This window comes from Leptonychotes weddellii, chromosome 3 (genome assembly GCF_054177405.1).
Source record: "Leptonychotes weddellii isolate Sample4059 chromosome 3, ASM5417740v2, whole genome shotgun sequence".
NCBI lineage: Eukaryota > Metazoa > Chordata > Mammalia > Carnivora > Phocidae > Leptonychotes > Leptonychotes weddellii.
Genome location: NC_138371.1, coordinates 58,669,664 through 58,696,187, shown reverse-complemented (window position 1 = coordinate 58,696,187; position 26,524 = coordinate 58,669,664). Strand labels below are relative to the sequence as shown.

The 26,524-nt window shown below is 35.6% G+C and overlaps 1 protein-coding gene across 1 annotated transcript in view; it reads left to right on the top strand.

Annotated features, from left to right (window-relative positions):
* Positions 1–26,524, top strand: part of B3GALT1 (beta-1,3-galactosyltransferase 1) — a 500,148-nt gene that overhangs the window by 164,832 nt on the left and 308,792 nt on the right. The window contains exon 3 of the mRNA XM_081814258.1: positions 9,621–9,725. The gene's annotated coding sequence lies outside the window, so the exon portion shown is untranslated. The remainder of the gene's footprint in view (positions 1–9,620; positions 9,726–26,524) is intronic.

Here is a 26,524-nt window from a genome sequence, read left to right as displayed (position 1 = left end):
TTGATTTGAATTTCCCTGATGGCTAATGCTGATGAACATTTTTTCATGTGTCTGTTAGCCATTTGTATATCTTCTTTGGAGAAGTGTCTGTTCATGTCTTCTGCCCACTTTTTGACTTGATTATTTGTTTTTTGGGTGTTGAGTTTGAGAAGTTCTTTATAGATCTTGGATACCAGCCCTTTATCTGTAGTGTCATTTGCAAATATCTTCTCCCATTCTGTGGGTTGCTACTTTGTTTTGTTGACTGTTTCCTTTGCTGTGCAGAAGCTTTTTATCTTGATGAAGTCCCAAAAGTTTATTTTTGTTTTTGTTTCACTAGCCTTTGGAGATGTATCTTGAAAGAAGTTGCTGTGGCCGATGTCGAAGAGGTTACTGCCTATATTCTCCTCCAGGATTTTAATGGATTCCTGTATCACATTGAGGTCTTTCATCCATTTTGAGTTTATTTTGTATATGGTGTTAGAGAATGGTCGAGTTTCATTCTTCTGCATGTGGCTATCCAATTTTCCCAGCACCATTTATTGAAGAGACTGTCTTTTTTCCATTGCATATTTTTTCCTGCTTTGTTGAAGATTATTTGACCATAGAGTTGAGGGTCCATATCTAGGCTCTCTATTCTGTTCCATTGGCCTATATGTCTGTTTTTGTGCCAGTACCATGCTGTCTTGATGATCACTGCTTTGTAATATAGCTTGAAATCAGGCAACTTGATGCCCCCAGCTTTGTTTTTCTTTATCAACATTTCCTTGGTGATTCAGGGTCTTTTCTGTTTCCATACAAATTTTAGGATTGTTTGTTCCAGCACTTTGAAAAATGTCATTGGAATTTTGATCAGGATGGCATTGAAGATATAGATTGCTCTGGGCAGCATAGACATTTTAATAATGTTTATTCTTCTATCCATGAGCATGGACTGTTTTTCCATCTTTTTATGTCTTATTCAATTTCTTTCATGAGTGTTCTGTAGTTCCTAGAATATAGATCCTTTACCTCTTTGGTTAGGTTTATTCTGAGGTATCTTATGTGTTTTGGTGCTATTGTAAATGGAATCGTTTCTCTAATTTCTCTTTCTACAGATGCATTGTTAGTGTATAAGAAAGCAACTGATCTCTGTGCATTGATTTTGTATCCTGCCACATTACTGATTTGCTATATGAGTTCTAGTAATTTGGGGGTGGAGCCTTTTGGGTTTTCAACATAAAGTATCATGTCGTCTGCAAAAGGAGAGAGTTTGACTTCTTCTTTGCCAATTGAATACGTTTTATTTCTTTTTGTTGTCTGATTGCTGTTGCTAGGACTTCTAGTACTATGTTGAACAATAGTGGTGAGAGTGGGCATCCCTGACGTGTTCCTGATCTTAAGGGAAAGGCTCTCAGCTTTTCCCCATTGAGGATGATATTCGCTGTGGGTTTTTCATAAATGGATTTTATGATCTTGAGGAACGTTCCCTCTATCCCTATACTCTGAAGAGTTTTAATCAGGAAAGGGTGCTGTATTTTGTCAAATGCTTTTTCTGCATCAACTGAGAGGACCATATGGTTCTTCTCCCTCCTTTATTAATGTGTTCTATCACATTGATTTATTTGTGAATGTTGAACCACCCTTGCATCCCAGGAATAAATCCCACTTGGTCGTGGTGGATGATCCTTTTAATGTATTGTTGGATCCTATTAGCTAGGATTTTGTTGAGGATTTTGGAATCCATATTCATCAGGAATATCGGTCTGAAATTCTCCTTTTTGATGGGGTCTTTGCCTGGTTTGGGGAATCAAGATAATGCTGGCCTCATAGAATGAGTCTGGAAGCTTTCCTTCTGTTTCTATTTTTTGAAACAGCTTCAGTAGAATAGGTATTATTTCTTCTTTGAATGTTTGGTAGAATTCCCCAGGGAATCCATCAGGCCCTGGACTCTTGTTTTTTTGGGAGGTTTTTGATCACTGCTTCAATCTCGTTACTGGTTATTGGTCTATTCAGGTTATCAATTTCTCCGCCATCTTTTCCCAACCCTTCTCTTTATCTAGATCTGCCCACCTGACATTTCTGCCTACTGCAGCCAACTAGTTCAATGAAGGGAAACCACCCAGGTTGTTTTTTTCTCAAGTTCTAGAGTAGATTTGGAGGAGTCACCAGTGCAAGAGTTACTAAATATTTGGGGGAGCTTCTGTCACCGAACTCTAGAGTTTCAATCCCAACATAGCTTCAGGGAATAGGGCCACCTATAGTTTTTTTATTCTCCTTTCCCTACCTCTCCTTTTCTAGTCCAAAAAGCATTTTTATTTTTATCACCTCTCTTTTTTTTTTACTTTTTTTTTATTATGTTATGTTAATCACCATACATTACATCATTAGTTTTTGATGTAGTGGTCCATGATTCATTATTTGCGTATAACACCCAGTGCTCCATTCAGTATGTGCCCTCTTTAATACCCATCACCAGGCTAACCCATCCCCCCAACCCCCTCCCCTCTAGAACCCTCAGTTTGTTTCTCAGAGTCCATAGTCTCTCATGGTTCGTCTTCCCCTGCGATTTGCCCCCCTTCATTTTTCCCTTCCTGCTATCTTCTTCTTTTTTTTTAACATATAATGTTTTATTTGTTTCAGAGGTACAGGTCTGTGATTCAACAGTCTTATACAATTCACAGCGCTTATCACCTCTCTGTTTTATAGGAAAATTGCTCCTATGGCATCACTAATTTTTTTCAGACTCTTTCCAGGGCCTGAACTCTTGCTCCAAATCCTCTAGGGTTTGGCTCTTGATATTTAAATCCAAGCTTTTGGAATTTTTTTTTCCTTTCAAGCTGCTGGTATTTGCGATTCAAAGCCTTGGTTTTAAAGACTATTGTCTGCACTGTTGACTTACAAAGGTCTAATTAATTAATTAATTAATTGCTCAAAGGCCAAAAATGTGATTTTTTGTTCTCTCTGAATCAAACATACCCTGAGGCATAGAGAAAGTACTCTTTTCTACTTAAATATAGTAGAAAAATAGAACTAAAAGAAATTGAAAAAAGTCAACACTTAGTTTAATAGCAAAATACCCTACTACAGAAGGATGTCCCCAATGAAATAAAGTGGTTTAAGTGTACTAGTGTGCTATATATTTATCTATGTTTGCCTAGCTCCATAAGGTAAAACAAAAACAAAACAACAAGTGTGCCATATATATACATATATATGTATATATGTGTATTTTTATATCTAGTATGAAATATATACATATTATATATATATAATGTTTTTGAGCTGCATATATTATCACTGACTCTGTTTTTAAAAATCTTTGAACATGAGCATGCTGTCTTGGTTGAATACTTTTAGCTATAAACACCATTAATTCATATATTGAATGCCTACTGTTGCAGGATTTCTTTTCCTTTAGTGCCTGTGATTTTTGGTCACACTGCCACTTCAAAGAATGAAGAGGCAGACCAGACAAAGAGTGGTGGTCAGCAAAGCAAAGTTTATTGAGCTATAGTACAAAGCTCCTGAAGAGGGAGGGGACCCAAAAGGGTTGCCAATTTGGCATTTAAATCTAAGCGTTGTTTTTTTTTTTAAGATTTTATTTATTTATTTGACAGAGAGAGAGAGAGAGACAGTGAGAGAGGGAACACAAGCAGGGGGAGTGGGAGAGGGAGAAGCAGGCCTCCTGCTGAGCAGAGAGCCAGATCCCAGGACCCTGGGATCATGACCTGAGCTGAAGGCAGATGCTTAATGACTGAGCCACCCAGGCACCCCAAATCTAACAGTTTTTATGGCCTCTTTGGCATGGGCTATTTTGATCTGATTAACCCTCCATGCGCCTGTCACCCAATCAGGTTTTTGTCCAAGGGCTCATCTACCTATCAGGTAGTTAGTTGTTCACATGGGAAAGGATGGAGAGATCCTTCCAGGGTGTTGTAGAATCCTTTTAAGGGTGGTTTCCTCTTAGAGCATGGGTGGGGCCAGGGTGGGGGGGCTTGTCCCTGCCTGCCTTTATTCTGACTATTCTTCATTACTACTATATACCAGGAACTAGGGATAAATAAGTGAAAAAGAATGATGGACATGTCCTTGATCTACTAAATGCTGGGAATTTCTCAGTCACCAAGTGAACATCAAAAATCTTCAAGCTTGCATCCCACACTGTAGAACCTCCCAAACACCTACCAAGGTGTTCAAAGCCACACCTGGAATCTTCCCTTGTTCTGTCTGGTGGTAGAGTTAATTGTTTTTAGCATTTCCTTCTCCACCACTACCAAGAGTACTTCTAGATCCCCAAAAGAGTTAACTCATGTACACAATTTTAAGGCTGATTTCTAAAAAAGGAAGGCTCTTTTAAATGAATAATATGCAGAAAGAAATGTGTTTTTTAAATAATTAAAACTTACTTTCCACTTAATAGCTATAATTTCTCAAGGTGCCGCTGGTTTTTAGAAGACTACAAAATGACTCTCATCAGTTTAAACAACAGAAATTTGGTATATTTCCTTTCTAGTTGGGTTTAAAACTGGATACAGCATAAATTCATCTCTCCTTGCAGTCCTTTGCAAGTAAAATAATCTCATAGTCTGGTTCTAATGTTGCTAAACTGAAATTAATAATATATCAAACTCTGAAAAGATGAATGGTATTTTGCAGCTATACAATGGAGCTTTCAAAGCTCCAGTAGGACTAGGGTTTTTTTGTTTTTAAACAATGACATTTATTTTAAGCCTTCTTTATTCTTTTAGTACATCATCTGATGGGAAGTCAGGATGAATTAAAGATGATCATGAAATTTAAATAAACTCATTCAGGACACCAGAGCTTTATCTTTTAGACAATACATTTCCACAAATGCAAAATTTGAAATACACATTTTCCACAATCTTTTAGGTCACTTTTTCTTAGACTTGCATAATATATAGTATCTTTCTAAGGGAAAAGCAAAAACAAGGACAAAAATCTTCTCTTTGAGCTCCAGGTTTTAAATCGTTTTTATTACATTGTTACTTAAAAATATGCAAACATAAAACCAGGCATAAATGCCTTATGCTTATATCTCTTAAAAAACATAATTACAAATAAAATACAAACAAATCTACAAATGTGAGAAATTCAATTTCACAATATTGGTTTTTAATGTAGCAGGAAATATTTTGTTAAAATGAGAGATTTGTTCACTATGTGAATATGGCATTGGCTTGCTACATACAGATTTCTTGTATCCAGTATGACAATATGGTGTGCAGTAAAGTGACCATTCTTCTGATGTTTTGCTTGTGGAAACTCTCTTGGTACAGTGTCATCATTGGCTTTTTCTCTCTCTCTTTTTTTATGATTTTATTTATCTTGAGAGAGAGTGCGCGTGTGTGCGCGCACAAGCGGTGGGGGGAGGGGCAGAGGGAGAAGCACACTGCTGTAAGAACACAGGGAAGTCTTATCATCGGATATAAGCTTGCAGACTGAATGTCATGATGTGACATCTCTTTGAGTGTTAGTGGGGAAGAAAGCTGTGACAATATAAAAAAACATTAAAAATCATCTAGAACTTTACACCACAATTATGTATCTAATGGATTGAGACTGAGAAAGTCTTAAGCGCCAGGATTTATAAGGTTCCTCAAATCTTACAAACCCAACACCACCTTTTTTCCTTCAAGTATTTCTTAAAATACCAGTGAATATCAAAGAATGACTAAGGAACTGGGAACACAGGGAGCTGATATTTACATTGGCAGAAAGAAAGAACAGAAACCAAGCTAAAGTGAGATTGGTAGCGTGTAAATTAGAGAAGGAAAAATTACAGTAAAATGGTAGGAAAATGATCCGTTGTGTTAACTATTCTAATCATCAGCTATTTGGTTGGGGAATAAAAATAAAACATGGGATTTAAAAAATGTATTACTTCGTTAAAATACACCCATTTCTTTTTTTTTTTTTTTTGAAGATTTTATTTATTTATTTGACAGAGAGAGAGAGAGCACAAGCAGGGGGAGCGGCAGGCAGAGGGAGAGGGAGAAGTGGGCTCTCCGCTGAGCAGGGAGCCTGACACAGGGCTCAATCCCAGGACCCTGGAATCATGACCTGAGCCGAAGGCAGACGCTTAACCGACTGAGCCACCCAGGCGTCCCAAAATATACCCATTTCTTAAATATTAAATATGTTAAAACTACATAAACAGGAACTGTAACTCCTAATTAGAAATAGAGGATTTCTTTTGAATTTGTCACTGACCAGAGTTAGAAAGTAATAAAAGTGTCATTTGACAGTTTGAACTACAATCTGACAGTATTTTCTGTGGTTACATGGAATGGTTCTCATGTTTGAGAGAATTAGAGTTCCAGTTACTTTAGAATTTTAGTGGCCATTTTCGGTCCTGCCAGGAGAATGCAACCCAAACCCTAAATTGTCTGGTCAGAGACTAGGAAAGACAGTAGAAAACAGTAAGGGGCAATGTTGTGGATGTCTGTTTGATTAAATAGAAAGCATTCATTATCCATAATGGTCTTGGTTTAAAGTATGCTTCTCATTCCAAGGCTGTTTTTTGAATTACTCACTATTTCTAGCATGTTTCCCCTTAGAGCAATCTTTAAAAAAATCATGTTGGTTTTCTTCTAGATAGTTTCACAAAATAAACAACAGCATAGTCCTCTTTAAAAGGCTTGGAAATTCAATAATTATATGGTTCATGTTTTATTTATCTGTTTTTAAATTATATTCTTTCATCTTTTTGATCTTATAAATGACTCCTCCCATTTTGGAAAGGATTTTGGACAAATAGTTTAGAAAGCCATAAAAAGGAACAAGATAATTTTTTTTATAACGGTTAGATGAAGGAAAATTTTCATGTGCTTTAAGAATTTGATTGCCCACAGAGGGACATCATTTAACAGTGTTTTGGGGTGGTGATGAGGGAGTTGTATAGACCTAAAAGTACTTTATATTGGAATGCTGGTCCATTCATGGTTGTACTTTGTTTGTATATCAAACACTGTACCTGTCACAAGCTTGGATTTATTGTGAGGATGCATAATGTTGTTGGGCGAGCCTGCAAATCCCTCACTGGCAGCAGAGTCACCAGAAATAGATGCACCTGTCTTCCCAGCTGGAATTTGCTCATGGGAAAGAGGGTCATTTAACACCATGTTGTCCTCATGGACAGCTGTATTTATAAGCTGCCGTAGGGTGTGGAAGACCTAAATTCTGTTTTAAAAAAGACTTCAATGTCCAAATGAAATTTGACATGAAAAGTATTTTGATGTTTTGATTCAGTTGATTTAGAGAATATTTAGGCTTGGTTTAATAGAAAAACATTATTTAATTTGCTTTAGTCTGATCACTCTAACAGCTTTTAACGATTCAGTGAACACCAGTATTTTCAGCTCAGCTTAGCTTGCGGTTTAGCATAAAATAGTTCATTCTGTTTTGATGCAAGCCCTTAGTTAAAACATGGGCCTTCTCTCAGTGCTATAGCCATAGCTCGTTGTTTTTGTCCATTTCAATTGACTATTTTCCTCCAACAGACTTTAAGCTCAATGCTAGAGGCTGTGTCTCTTTTGCTAACCATCATTTTTTTTTTTTCTAGCATGCTGCCACTGTGTTAACTCTGGATATATTTGTGCTTAATAAATCTTTGTTAAGTGGATACATAAATGAAGAATGAAGAATTGTTTTTCACTGGCCAGGAAGGAGGTAAAGACTCCTTCATAAAAACTAGGTGATTTCTGAAAATCACTCCAAACTGAGAGGTCTCTTTGAGTCCCTTTGTTTTTTATTTTTTATTAAGGTATTTACTTACAATAGAATTTACTTAAAATAAAATGTAGATTTTATGGGCATAGTTCCATAGAGTTTTTTCAAGTGGGTCTCCTTATTTAATCACTGTCCGAATCAAGATATAGAATTTTTGAAGCACCTGGGTGGCTCAGTCGGTTGAGCATCCAACTCTTGGTTTCGGCTCAGGTCATGATCTCAGGGTTGTGAGAGTGAGTCCCACTTTGGGCTCTGTGCTCAGCACAGAGTCTGCTTGTCCCTTTCCCTCTGCTCTTCCTCTCTCTCTCTCTAATAATAAAATCTTAAAAAAAAAAAGATATAGTATTTTTCCATTATTCCAGAAAGTGCCCTCATGCCACTTTCCAATTAACCTCTCACAACACTGTTCTGATTATCACAATAGTCTCTTCTAAAACTTCACATAAATATAACCGTAACCAAATAAAGTATGTACTTGTTTTCTCTGTAATAAGATTAATAAGAAAGGACTGTGTTATTTCAAAACCTGCTGTATGCCTCTCCTTGGAGGATATATTGTCCTGCCTTCCCCATTCTTTCACCATTAGCTCTTAAGAATTTCAAAGATAGGGGTGCTTGGGTGGCTCAGTCAGTTAAACATCTGCCTTTGGCTCAGGTCATGATCTTGGGGTCCTGGGATCAGCATCAGGTTCCCTGCTCAGCGGGGAGTCTACTTCTCCCTCTCCTTCTGTGCTCTCACTCACTCTCTCTCAAATAAATAAATAAAATCTTTAAAAAAAAAAGAATTTCAAAGATAGAATAAGATTCCTAGAAGTAGAGTTCAGAAGTACCATCAAACTTATATCATCATACTGTGCGCCTCCATACACAGGTCATTTGACAAATCAAGCCGATCAAGAGGGGCATATTTTAGATCTGGGAACACAGCCTTGTCTTCCTGACTTCTCTGAGCTTTACACAGCACTACACCATTGGTTTCACTTATCCTCAAGACAGTTCTATGGGTAAACATACGTATGTGTAACAAATTGGAGAGGTTAAGAAAGAGCTCCAAAATTAGATATTTCCACTAAAAGTCTTTTTAAAATGTATTTTCAGTAACATATAACTCTTTGTGGTGTAGAGGGTGGTGTTTGGGTAGAATTGCAAAGGAGGTTTGCAAAGAACTGTAGTCAGTTTGCAGGCAATGGAAAGAGGCTTGCCAACTAAAGCCTGTAGAAAATGGATTCATTGAATTAGAGCAGTCCATGATCAACTGCCAGAGCCGGCTTATTTTCTTTGCTAGTTCCAAAAAAAAAAAAAAGAATGCCTGAAACTTTGTGGTGTTGGAAGGCTATCTTATAGAACATGCTGGCAGAGCACACTTTTTCACTGGCTTAGTTAGGTATTTTTATAGACTTGATGGGGTACTTAGGACTCTGGTAGAGATTTTTAGGTCAGAAAAAAAATTAGGCATAGGAGATTAGGGACCAAAATGTGTTAGTTTATTTCATAGCAGAGTAGAGCAATAAAACAGTCTTAGCAAAGCCACAGACAGGACTGGCTAAGCCTAACAATTTTCAACTGATTTTGCAGAAAGTTTTGCTATTACTGAGAACAAAGAATAAAATTGTGATCTAGGGAAAGGAAGTAAATAATCATGAAAAATAGTTAATATGATGTTATAACAAGGAAAGACATTCATTCAAAGGTGGTTGAGGGGGAAATTAAAAATGATTTAAAGGAAGAAAATTCCTTCTTCAAGTTAAGTGTTCTGGAAATGCTGATTATTTTGTACAAGATGGTTTGATGCAAGATATGTAGCAATTTCATGAAATGGCAAAAAAAGAATCTGAACAACTTGAAAAAGAATGTTAATGTTAGCTGAAGTGTACCAAGGTTATTTTTGTATTTTTCTTTCCCCTTAGACCCAGTAGAGACACTTCAAGAACTGCTCAGTCCCGGAGTGGAGGGATTGTGTGAAGACTCTGACACTTTACCCTGAGACAAGGTGCAGAGGTTTTCATTATAGGGTAAGAGCCAATTCCTACTTTGGGTTTTGTAGTCTTTGAAAATTGATGAAATGGTGAGGTAAAATTAGGTGGTATTATCAGAAGTACTAGGATGCTCTGAATTTGTTTATAGCTTTGTAGTAGCTCGTGCCTTATACATTTCATGTGAAATATGTTCAGAAATAATTCCTTGGCAGATATTATCATTATGTTTGAAATAGGATGATATGTAGAAACAATGGGAATTACAAAGCACCAATCTGACCATTTTGGATTAAAACATCTTTAGCAGAGATTCTCTTGTTGGGTGCTTCTCAGCCTTTTTCTTATCATGCCCACATGGAAAAGGACAATCTTCCTGTGATACAGTACAGAGGCTGCTTATTACCAGAGACCACTGGCTCTGGTAATCAGATCCAAAGCAGCTCCAGGGCTGAAGGGTTTGAATCTTAGTACATCTATAAACAGTTATTTGGGGGAACTCTGCTGGGGAGCAATAGCTTTCCTTTTTGAAACCACTAAAGTGTCTCCAGCTTTGTCTGCATCTCAATGATTGGAGCCTGGGTTTAGAGGAGTTTTTCTTAGAGAAAAAAAAAAAAAACACTTTGTGTCCCAAATTTTCACATGAAGTTAATTTGATTTAAGATTGAACAATATCCCTGATTTTGTATCTAGAAAATTGAGCCTTAAATATTTTCTCCATCCTTTCTATTAGTACAATGATCAAGAAGCTCTCTCCTAGAGAATCCACATTTCAATTCTGACAAGGGTCCTTGTTGTCCTGGGGCTCTGGGGAAGTTGACATAAGACAAAAATCTGCCCTAACAGTCACGAGGACTCCCCATAGTCTGAGGTGTGCTTAGCTTAGGTCTCACTTCAATATTTGGTCTAGGTTGGGTGAGTCCTGTTAGTTGTCTTAGTTATCATTTAAAAAAACAAGTTAGTGTTCAACAGATTTAGGGCCTGATTCAAACCCAGACTGAATATTGCAGAATTATAGGTTTCAGGCTAATAATGGGACCTGGATATTCTAAGGTTATTTCTTCTGTGCCTTATTCCAATATCGTCACAGGTACCAACATAATTATGACCTTAAGAATAAATGGTAACAACAGAGATGGGATGAGCATTTCTATGCCATGAATGACTGGCATAAAATACCCTTTGGTCATAATTCTAGAAGTTGTCTTATTTTACCAGGGTTTTTGTCTTGTTTTGGTTTGGTTTGGTGTCTTAGGTTTTGCTTTTTTTTTTTTTTTTAATTTTAGTTAACAATTTTTTAAGAGCAGGTTTAGGTTTATAGAACAATTAATTGAAAACTATAAAGAATCCTTACATATCCTCCCCCAAAACACACATAATTCCCCCTATTATTAACATCTTGTATTAGTACGGTACATTTGTTAAAATTAATGAGCCAGTATTGGTAGGTACATTATTATTAATTAAAGTCCATTACAATGAGCTTACTCTTTGTATTGTACATTCTTTGGGTTTTAAAAAATGTATAATGACATATTTCCGTTGTTGCTGTGTCATATATTATATCATATAGTACTGTATAGTGCATTATACGGAAAATACGGAATATTTTGACCACTCCCCAAATTTTGTGTGCTTTCCCTATTTGCCCTTCCCTCCCCTCACTGAAACCCTGGCAACCTCTGATCCTTTTACTACCTCCAGAATTTTGCCTTTTTAAGGATGCCATGTAATTGCAATCATACAGAAGATAGCCATTTCAGACTGGCTTCTTCCACTTAGAAATATTTCACTTAACTTTTAAGTTTCTTGGATGTCTTTTTGTGGCTAGATAACTCATTTCTTTTTATTGCTGAATAATATTCCATTGTATGAATGTACAATAGTTTATCAATTTGTTATTGAAGGACATCTTGGTTTCTTCCAAGTTTGATGGTAATGAAAAAAGGAGCTCCTCTAAACATTTTTCTGCAGACTTTTGCATGGACATGTTTTCAGCTCATTTGGGTATATGTCAAGGAGTGTGGTTACTGGATCATATTGGTATGAGTACCTTTAGTTTTGTAAGAAACCTCCACATTGCCTTTCAAAATGGCTGTATTATTTTGCATTCCCAATGAATGAGAGTTCCTGTTGCTTTACATCCTTACCAGAATTTGGTATTGTCAATGTTTTGAAAGGTAGTTATTCTAATAGGTGGGTAGTGTTTTCTCATTGCCTTAGGTTTTTAATATAATGTATTACAAAAGAGATCGTGACTGCCCAGAATACTCTGGACACTTAACCACTAGAAATTTCTTTAGTATTTACTTGGTAATGAAAATGATTAAGAATATGGGCTTTCCTCTGGTAACATCCACTGTGATAATGCATTTTTATGAGATAAGAGTGTGTGTACACCTAAGTGTGTATTTATGTGTGTCTGTGTATCTGTATATGTCTACTATTCTCTATTATACAAAGAGATAATAGGCAAAGACTTTTCTAATAATAATACCATTGAAATGAAAATAGGCAGAGTAAATCAAAGATATTTTTGTTTCTAAAATTGAGATATGAGTATTCTATAGATCCTGATATTATAACAGGCCATACTTGATGTTATATAAAGCTAGCTTTCTGGCATGAGTAAGCTATTTCAAATTAGGCATTTCTAGTTTTTGTATTCAGTTAAATTCAGCCATGTAGATATAGCTATAGGAAGGAATTCTTCATTGTCCTTCCAAGTTATAATTTTTCTGTGGCTTGGTGCATGTTTCTGCTTTAGATTTGATTATATTGCTTTGTAAATATGTCTGATGAGATAAACTTCCATTCTAGAGGGCTACTTTCTCAAGTATAAGGACTACTCCTCCCATAATTCTATCTTTAAAATGTAGCACAATGCCTGTGTTAAAGAAAAAAATTTCATGATACTTGTAAAGTAAGGAAGACTTTATTCAAGAGGGACTATGGCAGTGGAGTTTTGCAGAAGGGGAGAGAGATAGGACTCAACTCCTAATACAACAAGGACAAGTAGAGATTTAGAACCAAGGGTCAGGGTGGAGATCAGTGGATGGAAAATTACTGGGCCTAGGGGAATTCTCACTATACTGATTCAACAAGATTCTTACTGAAGGCAGGCCAGGGTGATAAGATATGGAGGATGGAGGATGAGGAATTTGATCTAATATCAAGGACAATCAGATACCAAGGAAAGAGGATTTTCCCTAAACTAATTCAGCAGAATTCTTGCTAGAACTGGACTAAGCAGGCCAAAGAGAGAACCCAAGGTCAGAGCCTAGTTGAGAAGAGGATTTAGAGGAGCCTAACATAGATTTGGTCCAGAAGAGTCTTTGTCGCCTGACACATAGTAGAATTTTAGTGAACATGTATTATGTTATTATATAGATGGCTTTCCATCAAATACTATAGAAATCTATTAACAAAGTCCTAAAGACACCAGGCAAGCATTGTAATTTAAGAAAAAAGAAGAGGGAAATCACTTTAAATCATATAAATAATTTTGTGTAATGTTCAAGACTAAGCTATTAATCAGAGCATAGATTTGGTTAAAAAATTAAACAACTGATATACGTGAACAGTTTCTAAGTGCAAAACAGAATTTCAACAATTACTTTCTAAAAACAATGCACTTTAGTGGAGGAGGGTTGGGGGAGAAGGGAAGGGGAATCCTATTAGTGACATAGATTAAATATATATACAAATTTTATAAAGAAATAAAATAAAATGTATCTTAAATCTAGAATGTACCTTAAATTGGACTAAATTTTAAATCTAGGTTGCAAATTCATTGATATCATAGTATATGAAAGCCTGTTTTTCTAAACATTAGCATGCATAAAAGTTACCTTGAGTCCTTGTTTAAATTTCATTCTCTTGGGCCCTACACCTCAGTATCTGAGTAATTTGAAGGATCAGTGATTTTTCACTTTTAACAAGTACTCCAGCTTATTCTGTTACAGGGACCTGTAGGCCATGCTTTAAAGAACCCTGATCTCTACCCTTTACAATTTTCTTCCCTGCTGTATTGTTGATGTTTGAAAGTACCCCCTGAGAATAGGGTGATAGGGAGATCAGCCCAAATATAGGAACCAAAAGAATATGCCAACAAGATTAACTTCATGGCCCCTTACAGTGGTGTGGTTGAAGGAGGATTGTCCTACAAGTCTGAAAATGAGAAAGCAAACTAATCGGAGAGACCAGCACAAAAATTGTATCCAAGATTAGAACATTTTAAGAAAGAATGAAATGCATATTTTGTAAATAGAATAAATATTTTCTAAATAGATAAAATATAGTACAATTACATCAATATTCAATGAATTGTTTATTTCAAAGATATGAGTTATGATATTTATAACTATAGGGGAAATGATAAATACCCAAGAAGTCCAAAAGTGGGGGAATGACTAAGTTAATTAGTATCACTATCCCAATGTAATATTATTTTCACTGCTTTAAAGAATGATGTTATTTAGAAAGTATCTAACATAATGTGATATCAAAAGAAAAATGAGAAATGATATGTGTTTCTGCATAATATATGTATACATATGTGGTGAAATTTCAGGTGTTTTGAATTCTAAAATTTTATTCAATATTATATGGTACTCACAAAATCAAATACTAGAATCTAAAACCTAGATGAGGTAGATCAATAATATCTGGAATCAGATACTTTGGTCATGAATTTTTAATAGTTAAGAATAAATAATTTTTGCCTTTTGGCCAGACCCACCATCTTCCAATAATTTGCCAAAGTAACCAACACAGAGGGGAGAGGCGTCTGCTATATGTTCTCTAGGTCTTTTAGAAAACATGGGGTGGTTCCTTTGGCTATATACATGCCAATCTGCAAGAAAGGTGATATTATAGACATCAGGGGAATGGCACTGTTTAAAAAGGAACACCCTACAAATGGTACCATGGCAAGACTGGAAGAGTCTATAGTGTTACCCAGCATGCTGTTGGCATTGTTGTAAACAAATAAAGTGCCAGTCTGCTCCATCCAGAGAAACACACTTTGTAAGAACCACTGGAAAGGAGCCTGAGCTGCTGGAATCCATTCCCTATGAATCCATGGCTTGATAAGTGACAAAAAAATAAAAGACCTTTGGACTGTAAAAATGTTTCTTTTAGTTGAGTAGAAGTGTGGTATGCCCTTCCCCAAAGAAATATTTAAGACAAAACAACAACAACAGTTAAAAAAAAGACAAAAAAGTAAATAATCTTTAAGTAAAAAGGTGTTTTAAAATTACATTATTATTAAGCTCCAGGTAAACTCTAAATACCCCCATCTGGCCAATTATTAGAATCGTTTGGGGGTCATTTTGAAGATACGGATTCGTTAGAATCTAGAGAAGTGGTTAAGTTTCTGCAGATCTGAGTTTAGCTCTGGAATCTGAAATTTTTGAATACATATTGATGGCCTTATTGATTAGCAAAGTTTGGTGACCATTGTTGTGGGGAAGACAATTTATGTCTTCAAGAATTTTTGCAGTGATCAACATATGCCAAGAAAATTCAAGCCAAAAATAATGTCAAAGTCTAGAATGTTTAATCTATATAACATAGTAAATAAAGTAGAAGTTCAGAGGAGGGGAAGAAGAACATGAAGAGGATTATTTGGGAGGACCTTCTTGAAGAAGAATCTCATAAGCATTGGAGTGGTAGCCTAAATGCTGGAGAAACCATCATCTGAACAATCTTCATGTTAAGATGAGGAGTGATGTCACTGTGGAACACTTAGGGATGGCAGTAACACAGTCAGCCCATTTGGGGATGTCAGCTCTTTCACCAATCCAAAGTGTAAGCCTTACATCCTTTCCCCAGAGGCCCAGGTCCCTTTCAGGCTTTTCCTCCCAATCTGGCTCTTGGTTTGGAGGCAAGGGCTGCCTCCTGGTTGAAGAGGCTTCTCAGCACTTTAGGATGGGAAGGTATGTGAAGTCTATAAATAATTGTCTCTTAAGGTGAGGAAAGGCACATCAGAAAATTTGTGCAAAGACAAAATGTTTATTATTTATGTTTATTAAAAGGAATTATGGCTTTTAAAAGACGAAGAATCAATCACAGAGTAAGTTGACGTGGGACCTTTACAAATAGATGTGATTTGCTTTCCCAGAACACGAAAAGTGCAGGTGAGAGTCATTTCAGTGATGAGGACCTCATTCACCTAAGTCTTTCTTCTGTCGACTCAATTTCTTCTTTAATACAAATGCTGTTGTTTAAACATACATTCCTCTAGTTTATGTTGCCTAAACTGGCAGTAAATTCATTTTATGCCACATGGGACCTAAGAGTAGGAGGTCAACAAATATTTTGTCAAAGAAAAAAGCCAGTAGCAGCTTGACTAGAGTCGACTGAGGAATGGGCATAGGTAAGGCTGGACGTGACTTGTAGTCATACTGAGCAGGAAGTCAAGTCCCAGAATGAGGAATTTTGACTTGGCCTTACAGTGAAGGTTTCTGAGAAGGATAATGAGAAGATAAATGTGAGTTTTGAGGAAGAAAATCAGCCAACAGGAAAGAAGATGGATTAAAGAGAGGAGGAACAGGAAATGCAATTAGCATGCTAATTAGCTAATTACCACCAGAGGAAACCTGGACTAGGCTGTTGGCAGTGAAAAGAAAAAGAAGGTAGATAACAGCGAAGTTTTCCTGCTCAATTAGAGTAATATTGATTAATCACCTACTAAGTGCCAATCATTGTTCTAGGCCACTGGGACATCAAGTGAACAAAATGGCACATATATTCTGTCAGGAAAACAAACATAAGGAGCAATAGCAAATAAATATAATAAATAATATGCATTATATATATGTATAATGTTGGAAATTTTAAATGTTATAGAAAAACAAAAATTTGAGCAGAGTAAGGAGGGGTGGGGTAGGAGTTTGAAATTTTACATTGGATGGTCAGGGGAAGCCTCACTGAGAAGAAGCAAAAGTTTGAGGAAGGTGAGAGAGTGAGGCAGTACTCTGAGGGAAGAGCCTTTCAGGCAGAAGGAAAAGGAAGGGCAAAGACCCTGAAGTGGGGATGTGTCACCAATAGCCACATTTTGAATTTAAAATCTATCCCAAGGCAAGATGCTCAATTGCCTCAATTGTACCACTCACCAACTACTGAAAAGGAGGATTTTGCTGCTGGGAAGAAAGCTTCTTCCTTTGCAGTTCTGGTTCAGGCCAAATTGGATTAAATTTCAAAAGGACAAAAGAATGAATTAGGGAGCCAGCCTTGGGCCATGCCCAAAGTTAAAGTCAGTGAGAGAAAATGAAGGAGATAGGAGAAGTCAGACAGAAACCAGGATCTAGTCTGTCCTTACAGTTGTATAAAGAGGGCTTGGCTAAGAAAAGGAGACTCCCAGAGGCTACAAAAAGATTAAGGTGATTCTCAGAGAAACAAACTGAGGGTTCTAGAGGGGAAGGAGGTGGAGGGATGGGTTAGCCTGGTGATGGGTATTAAGGAGGGCATGTACTGAATGGAGCACTGGGTGTTACATGCAAACAATGAATCATGGAACACTACATCAAAAACTAATGATGTAATGTATGGTGATTAACATAACATAATAAAATTAAAATAAATAAAAATAAATAAATGCAAAAAAAAAGCTTAAGGTGAATACAGACTGCAGAAATGAAAAAACCAATGGGGTTGAGAGAAGGGGCGTTGGGGTTATGAAGGCCACTGATGCCCTAGAGGGAGCAGTTCAGTTGATTAAGGGCATGGGATTACAAAATACCCAACTGGTTATGTTTCCTATACCAGGAACAATGGAAAATCTGTGTTCTTAAGAATTAGTAGTATCCTAGACGAGTTGATTTTCAACAATCCATTAGAGATATTTTAATAATGTTCTGAAGTCTATCTTTGATAAGAAGTGTTGGCACATTTGAAAAAGTAAAATGAAATGTGTTAGGCTTCAAACTGAGGATGTATGCAACTTCTCCTTCCCCTTTGCTCTTCCGTCTGCTCTGATTTCATAACAAGGCACAGTATTAACATGTTAAAGAATTGAAGTCTCTACATGCTTTGGTGGGGAGATGCTGCAGTGTTGCTCAATTTGCAAAAATTCTCTGGCCTGAAGTTTACTTTTCGTCAGGTCTTCACCAAAGCTTGTACTTTATTAATGCATCAAATCTTTTTCTAGGACACAGTGATGTTCTGTTTTGTTTTGTTTATTATTATGTTATGGTAATCACCATACATTATATCATTAGTTTTTGATGTAGTGTTCCATGATTCATTGTTTGCGTATAACACCCAGTGCTCCATGTTCTGGTTTTAAAAGGCCAGCAGAAATGAATGGGTTATCCTAGGGTTAAGAGGGGAGCCTGTCAATATTTGGTAGCCTTTTCAATAGCTCCCTAATTGGAATTTTTTTAAAGATTATAAGCATTAAAACATAGCAATAAGTAGTGATTCAATACACTTATGTTAAATTAGTAAAAAAATGTACAGATGTCAGGGGTTTATAAAATTGGTACAGTCAACCGTGCTTCCTGCTTCCTGTGCTATGACCTAGAATTGATTCTTTAAGACATCTTTTTATGTTATATAGTTAGCCTATCAAAAAAAGTGCTTTGAAAGCAGTGGGAGATTAGCCATTTAAAGAATGGGGAAAAAAAATCTTAATATAAGTAAAGGGATGGACTTGTTATTCCAGAAAACAAATAGGGAAAGTGTGTTAAAGTTGATGTGATAGGTGGTGGAAGTTATTTGGAATTTCAGGATTGATGGTAAGGAATTTTGAAGATCAGATTCATACTTAAGGTCAATCCCTTTGCCCTTATTCTCTTCTTGCCTCTTCCTTCCAGATTCCCATCATGCTGCACCTATTAAAACCTGCTCAGGAAAGGATCCACTGTCACAGTCTTTTATAACTTCATTTGAATTTAAATCAGTGTGTTACTTCTCCCAAGTGTATTTACATTTTAAACAGGAAAGGAAGGGTGCATCTCCATTTAAAATAATTACACATCAGCCTGCTCAGATCTGTATGAAAGACCTGAGAAATTTTATGGGTTGTTTTTTTGACTTGGTAGTTGCATTTTTGTGTATATATATATATATATATATTTTTCTTGTTGTTGTTGTTAGCATTTTATAGCAAAGGATCTGTATAGTTCCCAAAATTGCAACATGATGAGATTCTCATTGCTTTTAATTAACCTGCCTTTTTCTTTTTTTAACTCCACAATTAATTTGGCTAAATTGGTTAACAAATGAAAAATTGTAACTACACTAGTTGCATATTGCTTTTACTATGTAATGTTTGATGCTTCCATCGTTACGTTTCACATGAGAAAAATCTTAAAACAGATTTTATATTCTCTGATAAAAATCACCATTTTGTCCTTGAAGACATTGTCCCAGAAATGATTTTTTAAAAAGTAGCACTATTGGTTTCATTTCTTGGAAGAGAAAAATGTCAGTTAGAGTAGTAGTAAGATAGTAATCTAGTATATTTGGTATTATGAGACTCAAGGATTTAGCAGTAAAAAGAAATCTTTACTGAAGAAAAAAAAATTGGCATATTTTGTTAAGAGGAAGAGAGTTGAATTGCTATATTTGACTGCAAATCTGGCAACACTAAATGTGGTTGCTTGGAAATAAAAGTTTTCCTAAAACTTTTTATTTGAATTAGTTATTGTAATTGCATCAGTAACAGAATTCTTAATTTTTATAAGTACAGAAATATGCATAGTTTTTTTAATCCTATAATATCCCCAAATACTTAAGACATATGCTTTATAGAAACAGAGTGTCAAGAGTTCAGAAATAACAGAAGTAAAACCAATGAATCACCAAAGTAGTAATTAGTACAAGTTCATTGTACACACACCAAAAAGACAGACTACAGATTGGGAGCCCTCAAACCAAAACATGAAATGAGGCTCAGGGGAATATTGTTATAAAGCAATTTATATAGTGAGAAAGCAGTGACTTTATTCTTCACAGTGATTGGTTATAGTATTAGAATTTTCTTAAACAATAGGGAATTGGTCAATGGTTACCTCATAACAACCTTGAGAAACAGTCTAAGTTTTGCTTATGATTTCCCAAGATATAAGGAGGAAATGACCCAGGTCATATTAGTCTTGTGAAATAAGCTAAATTAAGCTTTGCTCATAAGACTGAATGGTTTTGTCTGTTCAGGAAATCTTCAAGATTGATCTCCATTTTTTTTTTACTTGAACCATTCCCCCTTTTGGTTATTGTCTCAGCAGTCTGAAAGCATGACCTAGCAGTATACTATTATTCTCTGTTACTACCTATCCTGGATGTAATCGTACTGAAGAATCACATGTTTGGTGTTTTCATTCATCGCGCCGGAGGGCCTTGTAGTCCTCAGCTTCATCAGTTATGTGGTTATTGTTGATTTGATCTATTTATCTGATGCTGATGGATACCATTTGACAAGTGAGTGGCTGCCAACAGGCATTTAAAACCCTCGAGGTGATACAATGCACTTGAGAGGTCTGAATGGTGATTATAAGGAGAAAAATAGCAAAGGATTGAAACATTCGCCAGAGGACAGCTTGTCACGAGATAAGATTTAAGCAATTAAATGTCTCAAATGGGTTATAATGTCTTAAAAGTGATTTGCATAGGCACAGCATGATATATTAGTGAGCATCCTTATGTTTACTTAGGACAAGGTGAACACTAAGGATGCTTGATTTTAGGAGGTGGTGTTGAGCTTCCACCTAAATTAGGCCTGTATATGAGAAGAGCAGTCAGGTAATTTAATGAGAGGCGTTTTTATGGAAACAAAAGAAAAAGCTCAATAGTTTGAGCAATTTATAAGTACAGTTTCTGAGTTTGGAGAGCAGCCAGTTGAGATTTCTAGATGTGGGGTTCTAAAGCATCTTCAGATGGAGTGAGAGCGAGCAGAGATGATCGGTCAGATTTTCCTGGTTTGCAGTGTGAATGTCTTTAGTGGTCTTTCTGATTGTGTACATAGCACCAGGCATGAAGACTGTCCACACCTCAGCTGCGATGGTGATTTCTCAGAAGTTTATATCAAGTTGTCCAGCTTTAGCTTGCGTGCCTTCAAGAAAAAGACAGTTTTAGTTTCATAGTGATTCCAAATCAAAAGAGTGGGAGAAAACTGGAAATGTTAGTTTGAGAAACTCTAGCCAAATATTAGAGGAAACTAGAAGAATTCAGGATCCAGTCCAGTGTACAAGTAGAAAACAAAACCTGAAGAAACATTAACAGCACTAGAACCTGATATCCACGAAAGTGTATTACTGAAATATAATTTTTCTCTCTCTAATCATCCCCATTTCTATCAAAGATAACCACAGTAAGAGTAATTTGTTTGCAGATTAACTCTGGTTTCAGTAAACTTGCCCTGGCTATTTACATTAGGGTACCAAGAATAGCGATTGACCATATAGCTCTTTTAAATGTACTTTGCTGGAACTTTTTTTTTTTGCTGGAACTTTTCATAGAGTATCTCAGATTGGAATCCAAAAGCCTCTCAAGGCTAGGAAGCCACACCAAGGATTTGCCCAATTGTGTCCTGTTACAAGGAGAACAGATTCATATTGAACTTATGCAAATGTATCTACTGTCATGAAAAATAAGAATATTTAATAAGAGGTTCTGAATTCTGTAGGGATCAGGTAGGGAGAAAAAGATGTGTTTCAATCTTTGTTTCAAAGATACACCTAACCAAATTGCTGTCAGTTATGGTTAGATTAACAGGGAATAGAAAAGGCGGCCCTTTAAATCTGAAAACAAAATATTAAAGAACTAGTAATATTTTAAATGAAGTCATCAAATTTATAATCATTTTCATCAGTTCAGTCAATGTTGTATAATTCTTGTTTTGTTTCATCTTGGGCTAGCAGCTTTATGAATCAATTAGGTTTTCATTAGAATTTTAGAAATTCTTTTTTTTTTTTTTTTTTAGATTTTATTTATTTTTTTGAGACAGAGAGAATGAGAGACAGAGAGCATGAGAGGGAGGAGGGTCAGAGGGAGAAGCAGACTTCCTGCCGAGCAGGGAGCCCGATGTGGGACTCGATCCCGGGACTCCAGGATCATGACCCGAGCCGAAGGCAGTCGCCTAACCAACTGAGCCACCCAGGCGCCCCTAGAATTTTAGAAATTCTTACCAGTTCTGTGTTACGACCTTAAAGTTATCATAAACCTGCAATTTAGAGTTCTTATTGGGGTCTTTTCTAAGAATCTTCTTGAAGATGAAGCACTTTTTTTTTTCTATTTAAATTCAATTAGCCAACATATAGTACATCATTAGTTTCAGATGTAGTGTTCAGTAATTCATCAGTTGCATATTACACCCAGTGCTTTTGCCAAATAGTTGATTGTAAATGTATTCAGAGAAGTAAAACAATAGCTCATTGTGAGTGACAAAGGACTTTTAAAGAGCTATGGTTAAAGATCTGTAAGAGCTCTATCTAGTAAGAGCTCTTTCTCTCTCTCTCTCTCTCTCTCTCACACACACACACACACACACACACACAAATAATGCAATTGACAAGTAAGTTTGTTTGGGTTTTTTTTTTTGTAGTTTAAGGTAATAGCTGGAATTGTAACTAATAACATCAAATTTTTTAAAGGATTCCATATAATTTTGAATTACTTGTTTTAATGATATATATGTCCCATATAAATATGATCTAAGAAAGTTAAACATTACTTATTATTTGACAATGTTCCCCATGCAGTTTAATATCTGAAATAAGCTTAAATAAACTAACTTTTCTTTTTTTATTTCATTCAGATTTGATTTGAGGAAGTTTGTTTAAAATGTCAAATGATTTTTTTTTAATGTCAAAAGATGTAAATACTTATCAAATAGGATCATAGGTGTTTGTGAAATAATACTTTGTTATCCATTCAACCAAAGCGAAATTAAAAGATGTCAAAGGCAAACAAAGTTACATAGTTAAACAACTAGTACATACAACTGTAGAACTTAGCTCTTTTAATGGAGAAAACTTAATGTTTTTCTTTAAGGAGTCCAGGAGCTGATAAACGCAACATGAAGCACAGGAAATTATTTTCATAAGAGGCAGAATCTTTGTTTCCTAGGCAGATTACATTAGAAGTAAAGAAAAGTTTTTGTTTACAATTTCTTATTAAGAGCAGACCAATGATCTAAAACAAACTTTGTCAACCTAACAGAGAGAAAAGCAAATTATAATTTTGTACAAGTATACTTTCGATATTAAAACTCCCCTCTTCCTTTTCACCTTTTCAACTTAAATCCATTCCCATCTAGCTTGACTACATATAAATTCCTTTCTGAAGATTTCTTTTTCACAAAACTACAATTTTCTATATCCTTTCAGCTTTTGTCCTTTTTCCTTTCTTATTCTGGAACAATTATATTACTTTAAGACAAAATTACTTTCTTTTTTCCTTTACAAAAAAACAAAACCGGAACCAAAAAGATTCCACATCCTTCATATCTTTCCTTAACCCCCCATTTCACCTTATCCACTTTTCACATAGTCATTTTCTTTCACCCTTATTATTTTTAGTAGTTTTAATTACATATATATATAAGTGAACCAAGTGAGAATGCATGACTGGGTTGGAACCTAGAGATACCTTAGTTAAGTTCGTTTATGTGCCCTACTACTAGAGTAGTTTAAGTAAAATCTTGCGGATGGTGGGGAGGGAGTAGAGGAAGAAAGAGAGAGAGACAGTGACAGAGAGAGGAACAGAGACAGAGAGAAAATGTGTGTGTGTGTGTGTGTGTGTGTGTGTGTGTGTAAGAGAAACAGTCCAAAATACAGACACAGAAACAAGCTCAGAGGGAAGAATTTGAGTTCCAAGCAGAAGAAGATATTTGATTATCTTTCAAGTTTATGGCTTTTGACACTAGCAGTGGCTTTTGTTGCTTGGGAAACATCATTTTACCTTCTTGCATCTGAATTTTTCTGAGAAAAACATCCACTTAATGTCACAGTAACCTCACAGGAACAATTTAATAGTTCCTGCTAAAAGCCTGTAAGAACTCTCAGTATAGAAGATATAGTTTTGCAAACACATTTGCAGCCTCTGTCAATCTTAACAGATTGAGAATTTGATGGGTTTATTACCAAGCCATCAGTTGTACAGAATAGAAGGCAAGAATAATTCTTTAGAAATTGTTAAAATGTTAGTTAAATAATGACCAGAAAATTCCAAGTTGACCTTCTTCAGTGGCATTTCTAAAATATGGCTTCAATGTGTCCAGTTTTATTTCCCCACTTTAAATGATAGCTAATTGGAAAAAATTCCCATGGGGTGCCATTGATGGGATCTTTGGAGAATATTCCTTTCCTCTATATTTGTTTTATGAGCTGTAGAATCTTCTCTTGATTTTACCATATCTGGAGGATCTGGCTATATCCATCACTAGAGTAACTGCAAGCATTTGAGAAGTTCTATTCCACACTAGGACCCCAGACAGCACTTGATTTAAGAAGGGGAAAATGCCCATATTGTGCTTGGTATGAAAGCGAGAGTGTTTGTTCACAGCTTCATTTTTGTGAGCATCAATAATTCTTTAATACATTGCTAGTACATGGATCTAAAGATGAATATGGCTGACAATCCCTTGGATGATGTTATTGGAACTTCCAATTCACTTGCTGATGCTAACTTATTCCTGTGGTAAGAGTAGAAAAATCTTTCGAATAATGATTCAAAGGAAGGGATTGATCCCAATGAGGTCATTATAAGATCTTTAATAATAGTTGATTGTTTGAACCACAGTCCTTTACTGATGGTAGGTCTATCATACTATCTGGGATAGTGAAACTATTTCATGAATTTGCTGCTAAATTCCTAAAGTAGAATAATAGGACACCTTTAAAAATTGACATTTAAGGAGCCAATGAGGTAAACAACTTTATGATATATTTTAATAAACTGCAGTGATTATAAAATTATTGTCCTTTTAACTAAATTTATAAGATATCATGTCACAGAAGTAAATGAAAGTGGACTTTGAATTTACAACACTAGAAAACATCTTAAAGTGTATGTTTTGACCTAATTTTTTTCTGATAATGTATCTATTAAATAATAAATGAAAGCAAATACAATATTTATTAACTCAGAATTCAAAAATATTTACATTAATATTACTTTATAGTTATAATTAATATTATATTTTAGTAAAATTAATACATAAGGCAGCCAATAACCGTTTCTAGTTATCAAATCTCATGTTTTCTATTTTTTCCAATCAAGCTTTTGAATATGTTAAAAAAAATTTTCCTGATTTTACTTTGAAGTTCATACTTTAAAAAAAAATAAATGAAAATTAAAAAACCAATACCTTTTATTTATAAAACAAAACCAATGTTTTAAACATTTATCAAATAGTTTATAGTTTCCGTAGTTGTAATGTAAGTATAAAATTAATTAGCTCTTTTCCAAATTTGGAAACCTTTTGCCTCTAAAGACAGCTCTCAGAAATATTAATTCACTCATCTGTAACAGCAAAAGAATGTCAATGAGGTTGATCCACTAGGGTGCTACTCTTGCAGTAATTACGTGCCTTGGACTTTACCTTGTAGTGCTTGCTTATTTGTTGGCATTTAGCCTTCAAAGTAGTGTTGAGCTTGAGACGAGTACGTGAATGAATTACATATGACATTTATGGCAAGACTCTAGAGTCTCATTTCCTCTCTAAACTCTTAAAGTGTTAAATCCTTTGAAGTTTTAAGTGTCTTAATGAAATAAACTTGTCTTATATCATTTGTACATTCCATTTTTCTTACTATAGATGCATAAATCAGGGGGCCATAGGTGGTTCATTCATTCATTCAAGGAACATTTACTAAAAGTCTCTTTTTTGTTAGGCAGTGAACAAGGTGGTAAAGGCTTACAATTTAGTAGTAGAGATATACACTAAACAACACATTTCACCTGTCTATCCATAGATGCAATTATGAGAAACACCATAAAGAGAACAGGATGAGACAAGTGCATATGAGAGAATGGCTTAACATAGTCAGAGGGGTCATGAATATCCAGAAGGAAGATAGTTGAAGGGAAGGGGAACATTCCCAGGAAAAGCAACCTGAACGTTCTAGGGATATATTCCTTAGGATATTTCCTGGACAGAACTGGACAAAACTGTAGGGCCATAAATGTAACTGAACAGGATTTTAATTACCACTTTATAACACATAGATTATTTTATGATAGTTTTAAAGTTAAGATTATTGACATACTGCCCACCAAAAATTCTTAAATTTTTCTTCACAATCCTTCTTCCTACCCAACCTCATGGATTGGCTCAGCGATTACAAAAGTATTTACAAGCACTGAACAGATCTTCATGGGTGATTATTCGTGAAAAATTCATGGGTGTTTATACTTCAAATCAAGATCTGCAGAGTATCTACCTGCCATGAGGTTTCCCTTCACTTGACTGCCACCCAGGCTACTGCTGGTTCCTGAACACCTGCAAAAAGTAAAAAAAAAAAAAAAAAAAGCTTACTGCTAAGTTTTATTATGTTAGACTCTTTAAAGCTTTCAATAGCTGATGTATTTTATGTGATAATGTCAAAATCTAGTAGTTTAGCTTTAAAAACTCTTTATAGGCAATATGATCTCCAACCTACATTTCCAGCACGTCACCCACTACTTCCCGACACAAATTCTATGCTTTGGCCAAAGTAGTTCATTTACTTTTCCCCTAGTGTACCCTAAGTTACCTCACTTCCAAGAAAGCCCCTCCATTTAAAGTACCACTCCCCCCGTTTCTCTTCTTCAAAAGCCTACTCTGTCTTCATATCACTAACCACTTAGTAGCAAAAGAACTACTGTATCATCATCACCAGGACTTTCTGGCT